Below are 16,387 nucleotides of genomic sequence, written 5' to 3' on the forward strand. Positions count from 1 at the left end.
GGTGGTCAATGTCAGGAGTGGAAAGAGTACTAGGCTACTTTACTCAAGTAAAAGTACTGAAAAAAAAGGTCAGTTAAGATGTGCTCTGAGTAAGCATTACTGCATTTATAAAAGGGGGGGTAGGGGACATGGTTGACATGTCATGGTTGTGATGCAATGCCATCCAGTGCCATGTAGGTGTTGCTGGAGGGTGAGGGGGGTTGTCCTCTGAACTTATGGGTGTACTGCGAGAGGGGGAGGTAGCCATGTTATTGATGGCATAGTTGCATTGTTGTGCATTTTCTGTACTGGTTATAAACTGAACACACCAGCAGGTGTCCTTGAGATACTGAACTCCAAGTTGCTCCCCTTGTACTTAACAGCAGCCCACGGCTCCTCATACTTATGATGGATGTTACAACATTTATATGTATTTCTGTTGTTTAGAAGTTGTGTACAGGTCATATTGTGTGGCTAAGTTAATGGAGAGTGAGAGCTCTCGGTCTTTCTGAGGATCTGGGTTAATAGGTGATGTTTCCATTGGCTGGCCTGACGCGAGGTCGATGGCTGTCGCTGTTGCCTCGGTCCTCCTCGTAAAAACCGGCTTTTCATCAGCGTTTGTAGCTTGTACTTGTAAACTGTGTGTGAGTAGTAAGTGGGAACCACGTGTAGAATGGTGTAGCTCGTTCTAGCTCTCCTGTTAGCCATAGCAATTTCCTGGTACATAGCTTAGTGTAGACATCGGTAGCTTCAGTACAAACAGTATTATCTCTGTAAATATATCAGACTTTAAAACCTCGAAGCTGTAGGGGTGAACCGCCACTTCATTTCATCCGTTTTCTCCTGTTTGTGTTAAATAAGGGAGTTAGGCTTAGCCTATGTATTTGTGACTGTTTCTTTAGTTCAATAGATTAGCCAGAGCTTGGTTGGTAAATGAGGTCTTTTGGTCCACCCTGAGCCCACGCTTCACTTTTCTATTTTGTAAATAGTTGTTTGATCATTGTGTGAAACAATAAATGTTCAGTGTTGCATTTCATTCCCTCTCCGTTTCTCCTTGTCTTTATGATGCCCCTAGACTGGGGTGTAACAAAGGCCCTGTTCAGACCTGGTATTAACATGTGTCCTCAGTGATCCGATCACAAGTGGACAGCTCTAAGTACAGGTGTGAACACACTCAAGATGCATTGAGGACACATTGAGATCCAATCGCTCAGACCACATTCAGAGGTGGTCTGGGCCACATATGACCACATTAAGGACCGCCTACTCATCTGATGTCCAGCTGGGATCCGCGGGTTCACCGCGCCCCTCAGGTGAATAAACAGACGACACAAGCGCCTGTCAGCATGGAAACGGCCTCTGTGCTCAACTGTATCTTGTCGGTACAACTGTATTTTATTAACATATATCTTGTTTATAGGCTACATATCTACAGACTATCAGACTAGGAACAGGAAGTGCATTATTATCATACTGTCGGAGACGTGTTGGTGTTTTTGTTCCGCTGCTTTGCGCGGAGCTGACACTCGACCGCCCGCCTGTTCTCTGTCCTCCCCGGCTCTCTGGAGCTCTGTACCCCGCTGTCTTCTGGCAAAAGCAGAGGTGCCGGCACCGGCGGCGCGGAGGTCCTCGGGGACCGCCTGTCCAATAACATTATATTTTGATGTTAATACAATCAACCAGAATTCACAAATATGTAGGATATTACTACTGACATTCCTGTAATATTCCGTCATAGCGTCTGTATTAGCCGTGTGTTTACTACGTGTTTATTTGCATATAGAGCGGGGAAGTGAGATCGGATCACAAGTGGTCACTGAAGACGCATGTGGAGACACATTCTAATACCAGGTGTGAACAGACGTACTTAGAGCTGTCCCCTTGTGATCAGATCACTGAGGACGCATCTTAATACCAGGTCTGAACAGGGCCAATGGGTTAAATGCAGAGGTCACATTTCATGTACTGTATTATGATGATTATGATTAAAATAAAGGTTTTTTTCTTTAGTTCCATTTTCACATAGTTCATCATGACTTTTTCATGCAACTTTAGTTTAGGCTGATGTGTACTGATCAAATCCCCCTGAAGGGAAAGAAGGGAGAAACTTTTTGACATCCCGCAAAGAGGTTCATTGAGTGGATCATAAAACATTCTTCTTAAAACCATGACCTCGTACCTTTAGCATTCATACCTTTTCCTTCATCATTTCCCATTGTTTCTGTTTTCTTTCCGCTGCTCTGTGCTGTGTGCTACAGGTATTGTGACCTCTGACCTATTGACTGCACCTGACTGTGAAGCTGATGTCAAAATATGGCATCTCCCTGCAAGCGCCCCGGCCAACAAAGACAAAAGCACTTCTATAATAATTAATGTTTCAAAATATCATCTTTCTTTATACATCGACTCCTCTCTGCGCTGATTCCTGCCTGTACGGCTGCACCTGATGAGCCACTGCAGAGTTTTTTTATTGCAGCTCATCTGAAGTTTGCAGTGGAATGGAGTCTGCTGGAGAGTGCTGAATGCCTCTCATGCTGCGTGGACATTTTCACCATGAATAGCTACTATCCTTCTCCCTCTCACACACAAATAGCCACACAAATACACATACAAAACAACAAGTCAACAGCAACAATGGCAGCTTTTGTTCAAAAGGGGGCAGGAGGCAGGACATGGAGGAAGGACATGGAGGAGATGCAAAAATGTTTTAAAAGACAGGTAAAATGTTCTTCTCAGGAAAAGCCCTTAATCGGGCAATTCAGGCTACTGTACTGCTTACTACTTGTCTTTACAGGTCTTCTTTTGCCATCTTGTAGCCCTCTATTCAGCTAAGTGGTATTTGTCATGTAATAGCTGACATAGCCAATAGCTCATCTCATAAAGAATAAGATACGATAAACCTTTATTGATCCCCAGCAGGGAAATCAGTTTTTTTGCAGCAGCACAAGGACAGGAATACAGACAAATAGACAGTAAAATAAGTAAATAATAGGTACAGACGTAGGCAAAGTTGTTGGTAACGTTCCGTTAAAGAGAGAAAAACCCACAATGGTCACTGAAATAACTTGAAACTGACAAAAGTAATAATAAATAAAAATTCACTGAAAATTAACTAATGAAAATCAGATATTGTTTTTGAATTATGGTTCAGCAAAATCATTTAAAAAAACAAACTAATGAAACTGGCCTAGACAAAAATGATGGTAACATTAACTTAATATTTTGTTGCACAACCTTTTGAGGCAATCACTGCAATCAAGTGATTTCTGTAACTCTCAATGAGACTTCTGCACCATTCGACAGGTATGTTGGCCCACTCCTCGTGAGCAAACTGCTCCAGCTGTCTCAGGTTTGAAGGGTGCCTTCTCCAGACAGCATGTTTCAGCTCCTTCCACAGATGTTCAATAGGATTTAGATCCGGGCTCATAGAAGGCCACTTCAGAATAGTCCAATATTTTGTTCTTAGCCATTCTTAGGTGTTTTTATCTGTGTTTTGGGTCATTATCCTGTTTGAGGACCCATGACCTGCAACTGAGACCAAGCTTTCTGACACTGAGCAGCACATTTCGCTCCAGAATGCCTTGATAGTCTTGAGATTTCATTGCACCCTGCACAGATTCAAGACACCCTGTGCCAGATGCAACAAAGCAGCCCCATAACATAACCGAGCCTCCTCCATGTTTCACATTAGGTACAGTGTTCTTTTCTTTGGATGCTTCATCTCTTCGTCTGTGAACATAGAGCTGATGTGACTTGCCAAAAAGCTCCAGTTTTGTCTCATCTGTCCAAAGGACATTCTCCCAGAAGCTTTGTGGCTTGTCAATATGCATTTTGGAAAATTCCAGTCTCGCTTTTTTATGATTTGGTGTCCTCCTCGGTTGTCTTCCATTAAGTCCACTTTGACTCAAACAGTGACGGATGGTGCGATCTGACACTGATGTACCTTGACCTTGGAGTTCACCTCTAATCTCTTTGGAAGTTGTTCTGGGCTCTTTGGTTACCATTCGTATTATCCGTCTCTTCAATATGTCATCAATTTTCCTCTTGCGGCCACGTCCAGGGAGGTTGGCTACAGTCCCATGGACTTTAAACTTCTGAATAATATGTGCAGCTGTAGTCACAGGAACGTCAAGCTGCTTGGAGATGGTCTTATAGCCTTTACCTTTAACATGAAGGGCTACCATCATTTTTGTCTAGGCCAGTTTCATCAGTTTGTTTTTTAAAATGATTCTGTTGAACCACAATTCAAAAGCAACAGCTGATTTTCATTAGTTAATTTTCAGTAAATTTTTATTTATTATTACTTTTGTCAGTTTCAAGTTATTTCAGTGACCATTGTGGGTTTTTCTCTCTTTAACGGAACGTTACCAACAACTTTGCCTACGTCTGTATATAAAAATTAAAATAAGAATACAATGCTAAATATAAACTATACAAGACCATTTTGAGACAAAAATGACAAGGTAAAGTGACAGTGGTGTGATTAGTAGCAGCAGAGTCAGCGAGTCTGTGTTAAAGTCTGTGTGAAGCCAAAATAATTCTGCATTCTGGGTTCGTCACACCACAGAAAAATGTTTTACTAACCACCCAGCCAAATTTGAATGATTAAAAAAATTGCCAAGTATATAATATTAGCTTTCAAAATCATGGAAAAATCAGCAATATTCTCTGCTCTGAGACGCTGGGGGCGTGTCAGCTGAAGGCACTGAAACCACGGCCACAAGCGGAGAAGGTGCATTCCCTCAGTAGTGGCGAGTAAAGAAAAAAAATCCTGAACACAAAACTGGCAAAAAACAGATTACCGGTCTAACTCCACAATCCAGTACTACAATGTTCACAGTCTTTGCACATGTTTTCAGTCATCATTTTCCAACATTTACAATGTGTTTAGAAATAACTCTCTGAATTTCCTTTACACGGCCTTTAAAGGGACTGTTTGTAAGAATCAGAAATTGGTTGTTACAGCAACACCTGTGGCTGTTAAGTCAACGAAAGTCAACATCCTGTTGCTCGCGCTCGCCCGTGTGCAGGCGCTACCTGAATTTGAGCGAGCATCCGTCAAAACAGTGAGGCGACACACGTCAGCTAAAAGCACAATATCACTCTATATTTCAGCTGCTTGGCAGTAATGTTAGCTGACCAGACGAAGGTCTCTCCATGAATCAATGCTGATCCTAGTGTTGGCTTTTCCTGCTTCAGCCTCCCGACCGCGGTCGGAGGGAACAGAGGAGACACCGGCACCCGGTCGGAGATGATAACGTAACTCGTTGCGGAGCCCCGTCACTTCACAAGACACGGGAAACCTCTGTTGGTCTGGAGGAGCTGCAGCAGTTATTTCTGCACAAACGTCCACTTTCGTTTCACTAGATTCACTAGATATTCTCAGAGCTAAACTAACTCTTCTGCAGTGTGGAGTGTGCGCGCATGCACGTGAGAGTGGAGCAAGCTGAGTGAAGGCAAGCAGGCAGGCAGAGGAGCAGAGTACAGCAGAGACTCCGGTCCTACGGTCTCCCCTACGTCCTCCGACCGCGGCCAACACTGTTTAACAGACGGGCTTCACTAGATACAACCAAGAGGTTTTGGTGCCATCACCCCAAGCACACCTTGGCAAAGAACAATGTACTGCCTACTACAGACTGTAGGAGGTCTTCAGGAGTCTGTTGCACACACTGAAAGATCTGAGTCTCCTCAGAAAGAACAGTCTGCTCTGTCCCTTCTTGAACAGGGCATCGGTGTTAAGAGGCCTGTCCATTTGTTTGTTGATTTGGATACCAAGGTACCTGTATGAGTCCATGCTTTCCACTTGACGAGGCTCTCCATCAGTCCTCTGTACTCCTCACTGTCATTGTTGATGCATCCAACAATGGAGGAGACGTGGGAAAACATTTTGAGGTGGCAGGGACCAGAGTTAAAGTGGAAGTCTGAGTTGTAAATAGTGAAGAGGAATGGTGCCAGTGCAGTTCCATGAGGTGCTCCGATGTTGCTAATCACAACCTCAGACATACTCTGACATACTGTGGCCAGCCAGTGAGGTAGTCCATTATGCAGCATGCACTATCAGGGTGCAGTTGCATTGCCAGTAGATTTTTTCCCTCAGAAGACAGAAGGTGGTGTTGAACATACTGGAGAAGTTGGAAAAACAAGACTCTCACAGTGCATCCCTGCTTCTCCAGGTGTGAGATGACCTTGTGGGTCAGGAAGATGATGGCATCCTCTACAATCCAATGTTTGAGCAGTAAGCAGTGAGCAGGGTCCTCGGGTGGCGCCTCTCAAAGGTCTTCATGACATGTGACGTAAGTGTCACAGGTCTGTAGTCATTGACAGCGCTGGGATGTCCTTTCTTTGGCGCTGGAACGATGCAAGAGGTCTTCTGTAGATTGGGCACCTCCCTCAACCTCAAGGAAAGATCGAAGAGGTGCTGGAAGACTGCTGCAAGTTGCCCAGAACTTGCTTTAAGTGTCCTGTTGTCTGGCCCACTGGCTTTATCTATTTATATAGAGTCTGGCTGGTGGTAAGTGTGGGGCTGGGAGAAGGTCCTGGGGGACAGTAGTAGTGGTTGACATGTCATGGAGGGAGGGGTGGGGGTTGTGATACAATTCCATCCAGTGCCATGTAGGTGTTGGGTAGGGGAGAACTGGAGGGTGAGGGGTGTAGTCCTCCTGGAAGAGTTCCCAGTCTGTGACTCCTTGAGGGACTCTTCAGCAGCCTTAGACCACCAGACCTTCAAAGTCCTTGTGCTGGCCATCGGTGGCCACCAGTGGCTTGTAGGTGGTTTCAAGTTGTATCAGTTTTGTGGTCTGATTCTCTGAGAGGGGGGAGGGAAGAAGAGCTGTATGCCCCCTTCACAATAATGTTCTCATCCCAACTCATCACATACAGACGCTTTGTCACGCCCCTTGGTGTCACTTTAGGTTTAGGCAATAAAACCACTATAGTTAGGTTTAAGAAAGAACTACATGGTTGGGCTTAAAACTACATTTGTAAAGTGAAAATGAAACTGAACGTTGTGAACATGGGACACGAACAAACAGCTGATTATAACGTGAAAGTGAAACTTCACACACGGATGTCCCGTGTGTGAATGAACAGCGGTCTCCTGGATGAAAGCCTTGAGCCTTGTGTTTGTTGGACCCGTCCACCTCCCCTCCCGCCCGCCCTTAGTGTCTTTTTGCTCTTTAAACTACGTCAGCTCACGCCTGACACACTTTCTCTGAGTATTTACTATTGCCACGGACAGGTTTACATTGTAGTTCATGGAGAGCCCGGTGCGTTTGACCATTGGTTTGATGGTCACATGTTACCTCTGTATCTCACATATAAAGAGAATGTATCTCCTCACAACAAATGTTTTCTTCTTCACTGGGATAATTCTGTCGGTCATTTCTCACAAATGGACCTGTGAAGACAAACGTAAAACAGAGTATATGTTTACGGTTTACAGAGTTTATGCATAACGTGAATACTGAGCTAACGTGACAGAGATGGCCACAGATGTTGTTAATTTCTCGCCGATTTCAGATCAGATTCCTGCTGGAACATGCAAAACTTTTTGATTTCTAAATAGTTATATAGTTTAATATTCACGATAGAAATGCTGATAAACTCCGTGTAGCTCACACAGTGAATCTCCATTCCCAGCTGCAGGCAGTGATGCTGTGTCGACGCCAATTGATTGACAGCAGAGACCGGGACACGCTGACCAATCGGAGCAGACTAGGAGGAGACAGGCTCTGAACCAGAGTTTTTCAGACTGAGAGTGAAAGAGGCTTTATGCAAGCAGACAGTATGAGAAGAATAAAGTTTTTTTTGAACATTACAGCATGTAAACATGTTCTAGTAGAACATTAAAATACACCTATGAACCTGAATATGAGCATAATTTGTGACCTTTAATATTAATTTTTGCAGGTACATATGGAGGAAATTAGTTTCTGGTGACTTAACATTTCCTTAAGCAGCTACTCTGTCAGAATGCATCACAAGAACAACTGGTGTATCTACAGTGTATCCTGTGCAGCTAAACAAACTGTGACTGAGAGGATTTGTTGGCTCATGTTGTTTTAATAAAGACGTCAAAAACGTTGTCTGACACTGCCATGAAACCAAACAAAGTTATTAAACTCAGAGATGGAACCTGTTTGTTCCAATAAAATGTGCCCCTCCAGCACATACGCCAACAAAGATGTATCTCTTCTTGTTTTGCTTTCTATGTTGTTTCCCACATTACATTGAATGCTCTGGTCTTTGTCTTCATGTCCAGTAGGTGCATGCAATGTTTCCTGTGAATCCATGTGTATGGCTATGCATTTTGAGTACCACTTGGGAACAGAAAAGTATGAAAAAATTGACAAAAAAGTTAATAACACTACTTCAGGAGTAACAGAAGTCAGACGGCGGCTGGCGGTACCACAGTTTCTGCACTCTGCGGCTCACGTTACTGCAGTTTCACAAGTGTGTCGGAGAACTACGGTGGCCTTCAGTTAACGTATATGTGACCCGCTCTATCAAAATGAGTCGTAAGTCGCGGCAGCGCATTCTTGTAAAAACACGTTTTTTTATGAAAAAGTGTGTTTGTTTTTTTTGTTTTTTTATGCGTTTATGAATAAATAAAGTCTCAGCTTTCATAAAAAGTAAGAATCAATGTAAAATTCAAATGATAAGTCTAGTTTTGAAGCTCTTAAACATAACGTTGTCGTAAAGTTTTTACCGGAAGTCCGCTGTATTGACGCGGCTCAATAGAGTTGATTGACAGATTGTGGTTGACAGAGGAGATACAGTGGAGGAAATAAGTATTTGATCCCTTGCCGATTTTGTAAGTTTGCCCACTTACAAAGAAAAGAACGGTCTATAATTTTAATGGTAGGTTTATTTTAACAGTGAGAGACAGAATATTTAAAAAAAATTCCAGAAAATCACATCATATAAAAGTTATAAATTGATTTGTATTTTATTGTGGGAAATAAGTATTTGATCCCCTAGCAACCAACAAGAATTCTGGCCCCCACAGACCGGTTAGATTAGTCTTCTCGCTTTAAGAAAGTACTCCGAATCTCAACTCGTGACCTGTATAAAAGACAACTGTCTCAACTCATTACCTGTATAAAAGACACCTGTCCACAATCAGATTCCAACCTCTCCACCATGGGCAAGACCAAAGGGCTGTCCAAGGACGTCAGGGACAAGATTGTAGACCTGCACAAGACTGGAATGGGCTACAAGACCATTGGCAAGCAGCTTTGTGAGAAGGAGACAACTGTTGGTGCCATTATTCGGAAATGGAAGAAACACAAAATGACCATCAATCGCCCTCGGTCTGGGGCTCCGCGCAAGATCTCGTCTCGTGGGGTATCGATGATCATGAGAAAGGTGAGGGATCAGCCCAGAAATACACGGGAGGAACTTCTTAATAACCTCAAGACAGCTGGGACCACAATCACCAAGAAAATCATTGGTAACACACTACGCCGTAATGGATTAAAATCCTGCAGCACCCGCAAGGTCCCCCTGCTCAAGAAGGAACATGTACAGGCCCGTCTGTTTGCCAATGAACACCTGAATGATTCAGAGAAGGCTTGGGAGAAGGTGATATGGTCAGATGAGACCAAAATCAAGCTCTTTGGCATCAACTCGACTCGCCGTGTTTGGAGGAAGAGAAATGCTGACTATAACCCCAAGAACACCATCCCCACCGTCAAGCATGGAGGTGGAAACATTATGTTTTGGGGGTGTTTCTCTGCTAAGGAGACAGGACGACTTCACCGCATCGAAGGGAGGATGGACGGGGCCATGTACTGTGAAATGTTGGGCGACAACCTCCTTCCCTCAGCCAGGACACTGAAAATGGGTCGTGGATGGGTCTTCCAGCACGACAATGACCCAAAACATACGGCCAAGGCAACAAAGGAGTGACTAAAAAAAAAAGCACATTAAGGTCATGGAGCGGCCTAGCCAGTCTCCGGACCTAAATTCCATAGAAAATCTGTGGAGGGAGCTGAAGCTTCGAGTTGCCAAGCGACAGCCTCGAAACCTTAAGGATTTGGAGATGATTGCAAAGAGGAGTGGATCAAAATCCCTCCTGAGATGTGCGCAAACCTGGTGACCAACTACAAGAAACGTCTGACCTCTGTGCTTGCCAACAACGTTTCTCCACCAAGTACTGAGTCATGTTTTGCTAGGGGATCAAATACTTATTTCCCACAATCAAATACAAATCAATTTATAACTTTTATATGAATTGATTTTCTGGATTTTTTTTTATATTCTGTCTCTCACTGTTAAAATAAACCTACCATTAAAATTATAGACCGTTCTTTTCTTTGTAAGTGGGCAAACTTACAAAATCGGCAAGGGATCAAATACTTATTTCCTCCACTGTAGCTGGCTTGACAAGATGAATTCACGTGAGGAAAACATCGCTCGACTTTTAAATTAAATTCCTGTTAGAGGTGCTACATCTGACGACAACTGGACCGACTTAAATTCAGATTATTTCACCGCACCGGGTGATGAGGACAGCGGGTGCACCGAGTCGGGTCGGACGCCCGGCTAACGCTAGAGGCTAGGCTAGCTCTCAATCCGCTGATCAGGACGGAGAAAGAGAGTTGGAGGAAGACGAGGAGGAAGATATTCCACTCATGGCTGAGCCGATGATGACACACAGTGTCTCTGATTAAAGTTATTAAATCAGGACAGTGTTAAAGAGACTGAGATCGCCCGGCCGGGAGTACCAGTGTAGCTGCAAACTGTAAAACAGCGCCGCTCTCTACACCGGAGGAGATGGAGAGAAGACGCGATCAAATGAAAGAAATGACTAATGGTAAGTTCTTATAGTTAAACTACACTATCCTTATTTTATCTGTTTGTTTTAATGACTTTTAAAATCACTAGAGCAGGCAAAGAAGCATTAATAGCAGCTAATAATGTGTGTGTCAGTGTGTGTAGTCTATAGGTGTCTGTCTGTCTCAGGTGTGTCTCTCAGGTGCCTGTCTCCTATAAATTATTATTATTAAAGAGGAAATGTTGTGTAGTGTTTAATTCATTCAAAGAAGTACTGTATCTGAACATAATCCAGGCAGCTGTTACCTCCTCACAGGACCAGGTTTTATGAAAACAATATACAAACGTCATTTCTAGGAGACAGGGACAGGGACAGACAGGGTTGCTGTGAGAGACACAAAAGGTGAGGATATCATTTTAAATAGCAAAAGAAATAGCTTAACATATAGTAAAATGATATGTTGTATATTAATCTGATATCACATGGTGAATAGGCTATGTTAATGAATATAGGGCTGTATTGATATGATAATGATCAGGCCTCGTTCAACAATGATTCAACATGATTTAGCCAGCCTAAAATCTTTGAGATGACTTGATTTTTAACTTTATGCTTTTCACTTTATGTCATTTTGTAGATGAGAAACATCTGGATCTCCTTGAGAAGATCAGCTCCCACATGACCCTGTCAAAGGATACAGTGAGCTCCAGGAGAAGCCAGCAGAATGAGCACAGGCACCACATTTCGTAGTCTTTCTATTATATCTATATTTCTATTATATATTATATTATATAATATTGTACATACATAATATGTACATAATATTTGTTCATATGCTATCCATTTTCTAGTATGTTTTTTTTATTGTTTGGATATGGACTTGTAAGTTTGTGCATGTACCTGTGTGCACATGGCTCCATATTTAATATTTTTAATTATGTATTCTTCATATAATTATTATTATATTGAAATAAACATATATACTATATATTATATCATATGTACAGTATATTTTTTTTAGATTTTATCAATTTTATTCCATACATTTTGGATTCTTTTCTACATGGACTTCTAGCCCTATCTACTGTACTGCTTGTGGTCATACACGTGCACGTGGCCACGTGCACGTCACGTGCTCGTGACTATGTGCACATGTATGCATGAAGGTATGTGTAGGCTAAATTATGAAATGTTGGGTGTCACCAAAACATATTGTGTTCATTTAGACTTGAGTCTCAATAAATGTGTTTTAATCAATGCAAAAAATGGCTGAATATGAATTCTTATCTTTAATGCCCTTTTTCTCAAAAGTAATGTTTCATGACAGTCGAACTTTGAAAGAGCATATCTCATTGAATATTTGGCGTAGAAAGATAATCTTGGTATTGCCATAAAGCTGAGACTTTCCTCTTTACAGTCGGACAGATAACTCAAAATGTGTTTCGGGGTCAATGTGACTCATAATGATGGAGCAGGTCACATATATGCAAAAGTCTCTCTCTAGAGCCAGTTTGGTTTGTCCATTCTGGGCTACTGTAGAAATATGAAGGAGCAACATGGTAGACTCCAAGAGGACCTGCTCCCTATGGAGATATGAAGGACTCATTCTAAGCTAACGAAAACACCATTCTTAGTTTCAGGTGATTATACACTAATGAAAAAATAGTTGTGAATATTATATTCCATTTCTGCTTAAAGATCCCCCGAAATGTTAAACACTGTTCCTTTAAGGAAACTATACAATAAATAGAAGGTATGCTTTGACATCACTCCTTCATTTGACACCACCCTCCTCACCACGACTGGGACCAAACAAAGTATTATATAAATATAAAGTATATCCAGTATTTTGGTGCCCAGCTCTGCTTGGTGGGAGGAGGTGCAAACAGGTTGTGTGAGTTGATATTTTGAGAATGCGAAAAGACGTCTCAGAATCTGTTTCTGCAGCAACAACATTTTATCAGCAAAAATATTAATTAAGAATAACGCTTATATACTAAAAAAAATAAATTATTTTAATCAAACACCCTATAACCAGAAGGAGCATTAGAATTGGCATCAAAATTAATGCTTAATGTGTTTAAGGAAAGTCTGCAGTGTCGTGCCAGAGGGCAGTGCCATTACACATGTTCTACTGTGTTTACCTTGATTAAATCACATGCAAATGACATTAGACTTTTACAGAAGAATCCCACACCTCTACACACATCAGACTGCTTGGTTAGAACTCAGTATTCTGCCTGTTTATGCGGGAGATTTTGAATTACCAGAGGATCCTGTGCATCACTACCGCCTTTCCAACTGTATTATAAGTAATTATAAGTGGCATTTAATGTTTTATTATTGAAATGCATTAAGGCTTTTACACATCAGGGCGTTTTTTCGTGCGATTAATTTGCACGTCAATATATTTTTTAAAACTGTTGTTTTTGTCATTGATACTTTCACACAAAACGGGAATGTTACTCGGCGAAAAAGCATCGTCATGTTTTTCCAGAACGAGGTAGATTTTTCTGAGCTTTCGCACTGTGAATAAAGGCCAATGCCGTTGTGTGGAACACACACATTAAAAACGTACACTATAGTGTACAACAACATGGAGGCTCCGTATTCCAAACCAAGACAGCAAACTTTATTATTCACAAATTATTATGCACAGCGCATACTAGATCACAATATTTGAGAGGTGAGATAAAGTGTGATCATAAACTGCAGGCCTTAGCTTCACCATCCATCCATCCATCTTCAACCGCTTATCCGGGGTTGGGTCGCAGGGGCAACAGCTCCAGCAGGAGACCCCAAACTTCCCTTTCCCGGGCCACATTAACTAGCTCTGACTGGGGGATCCCGAGGTGTTCCCAGGCCAGAGTGGAGATATAATCTCTCCACCTACTCCTGGGTGTTCCCCCCCCCGGCCTCCTCCCAGCTGGTCGTGCCTGGAACACCTCCCAAGGGAGGCGCCCAGGGGGCATCCTTACCAGATGCCCGAACCACCTCAGCTGGCTCCTTTCGACGCAAAGGAGCAGCGGCTCTACTCCGAGTCCCTCACGGATAACTGAGCTTCTCACCCTATCTCTAAGGGAGACGCCAGCCACCCTCCGGAGGAAACCCATTTCGGCCGCTTGTACCCGCGATCTAGTCATTTGGGTCCTGACCCAGCCCTCATGACCATAGGTGAGAGTAGGAACGAAGACTGACCGGTAGATCGAGAGCTTTGCCTTCCGGCTCAGTTCTCTTTTCGTCACAACGGTGCGGTAAAGCGAATGCGATACCGCCCCCCTCCCCCGCTGCTCCGATTCTCCGTCCAATCTCACGTTCCATAGTCCCCTCACTCGCGAACAAGACCCCGAGGTACTTGAACTCCTTCACTTGGGGTAAGGACTCATTCCCTACCCGGAGTAGGCAATCCATCGGTTCCCTGCTGAGAACCATGGCCTCAGATTTAGAGGTACTGCTCCTCATCCCGGCCGCTTCACACTCAGCTGCGAACCAATCCAGTGAGTGCTGGAGGTCGCAGGCCGATGATGCCAACAGCACCACATCATCTGCAAAAAGCAGCGAAGAGATCCTCAGCATACCGAACTGCAAACCCACCTCCCCCCGACTAAGCCTCGATATCCTGTCCATGAATATCACCAACAGGATTGGTGACAAAGCGCAGCCCTGGCGGAGGCCAACCCCCACCGGAAACGAGTCCAACTTATTGCCGAGAACCAGAACACAGCTCTCGCGTTGGGCGTACAGGGATTGGATGGCCCTGAGAAGTGCCCCCCTCACCCCATACTCCCGCAGCACCCCCCACAGTATCTCCCGGGGGACCCGGTCAAACACCATCTCCAAGTCCACAAAACACATGTAGACTGGATAGGCATACTCCCAGGCCCCCTCCAGGATCCTTGCGAGAGTAAAGAGCTGGTCCGTTGTTCCACGGCCAGGACGGAATCCACATTGTTCCTCTTCTATCTGAGGTTCGACTATTGGCCGAAAAAACCTATTTCAGCACCTTGGAGTAGACTTTACCAGGGAGGCTGAGTAGTGTGATACCCCTGTAATTGGCCCACACCCAGAGCCTTCAGCATTTCCGGACGGATTTCATCAATCTCCGGGGCTTTGCCATTGTGGAGTTGTTTGACTACCTCAGTGACTTCCACCAGGGAAATTGATGATGGTCCCCCATCAGCTTCCAGCTCTGCCTTAGCACCAACATTTTCATTATTTATCCTGATATCATTGTACTAATTAACTGTTAAAAAACACCATCTGCCTTTGTCTGCAGATGTGTAGTGCTGTGTGTTCACATTGTGACGCTCTGCTCCTTCCAGACATTAAGATTTCTTGAAGAAGCGTCTTTATTTGTTGAGATGTTGTTGTCATACTGCACTGTGATTGGCTAGTGATGTGATTGGCTGAGAGTATGTTTATTATACACCACACCCTTTTGCACTTTGCACTGCTGCACATACGTGAACCTAAATGTTGCGTCAAACACATACCACTTTAATCTTGCCGTGCTAAAAAAGCATAAAACTAATTATAATATTTTACAAACTATAATTGGCTATTTTTGCAGTGACTACCTTTAACTTTGCTGCCTGTCTCTGCTGTAAAGTTATTTTATCACTCCCCAAACAACAACTATTTTTCAACTAAACCAGCTAGTTATCACCGCTGTTCAGCATATAGTAGTAGGCTACATGAGAGTTTTTGAGAGTCCATCTGTTTTTTTGGGATTTAGAAATAAAACATATCAAATAAAGTTAAGTATTGGTTTTGTCGGTATGCTTACCAACTCTCTTTCTTATGCACTCCCATTTATTTTTGTGTCTTTCTGTGTCAACTCTGTATCAAGGCTTATTTTTGTGTAAGGAGGATACAAATTGAGACCACCACCAAACCAAACTTACATGATTTGTGAACATGCATGTAAACCCAAAAACAGACCAATTGGCGGGGAGTGAGAGAATTATGTAATTACACCACCCACCACCCCATGTGCCAGTCTGCAATGACACCGTCAATTTAAAACCAGTAGGTGGTGCAAAAAGGTGGGGAACCCCTGAGCTAAAATATCATGGAACTGACATTAAGATTTCCCTTAATTGGAAAAAAATTAATTGTATCACCCAAGCATGAAAAACAGCCCCAAACCACATACCTAAGGGTATATACTTTTGGCCATATTTGTCTTGCAGGAGCAGCTCACATAAATGCACAGAAATTATATTTAAAGAGATGTGACATTTAAAAAACACTGTTGACACCGACAAATGAGTCAAAAGAAGTCTCTAAATTTGTATGATTAATTCTCAAGGCCCTGGCACTCACTTCCTGATGACTTGCAGGGGATTTGAACAGAATTACATTGCCCCCTAGTGTTTACAATGTGCACTGGAGTGCCTGGACATGTATGTGTCTGTGTGTGTATGTGAGAGAAGTAAGCGTGAAGGAGCTGAGGAGAGAATACAGTCCAGCCAGACAGTGTTGAATGGCCTGTCACTTTACATAGTTGAAACAGAGCAGGGCTGTGAGAATGGGAAGGAGGGAGTCATACAAAGAAATGACATGTTTCACAAAAGGCTCAGAGAATGAGAAACACATTTCTCAGAATACACTTGAAATAGTCCTTCAGAG

The 16,387-nt window shown here is 43.1% G+C and overlaps 2 long non-coding RNA genes across 2 annotated transcripts in view; one reads left to right on the forward strand and one right to left on the reverse strand.

Moving 5' to 3' along the window:
* Positions 1-11,915, forward strand: part of LOC141779812 (uncharacterized) — a 194,467-nt gene extending 182,552 nt beyond the window's left edge. The window contains exons 2-4 of the long non-coding RNA XR_012596441.1: positions 10,715-10,795; positions 11,113-11,158; positions 11,394-11,915. This is a non-coding gene — a long non-coding RNA (uncharacterized LOC141779812). The remainder of the gene's footprint in view (positions 1-10,714; positions 10,796-11,112; positions 11,159-11,393) is intronic.
* The window catches only part of LOC141779814 (uncharacterized), a 266,802-nt gene that overhangs the window by 155,827 nt on the left and 94,588 nt on the right, over positions 1-16,387 (reverse strand). The gene's annotated exons all lie outside the window — the stretch shown is intronic.

Source organism: Sebastes fasciatus, chromosome 12, assembly GCF_043250625.1.
Source record: "Sebastes fasciatus isolate fSebFas1 chromosome 12, fSebFas1.pri, whole genome shotgun sequence".
Classification (NCBI taxonomy): Eukaryota; Metazoa; Chordata; class Actinopteri; order Perciformes; family Sebastidae; genus Sebastes; species Sebastes fasciatus.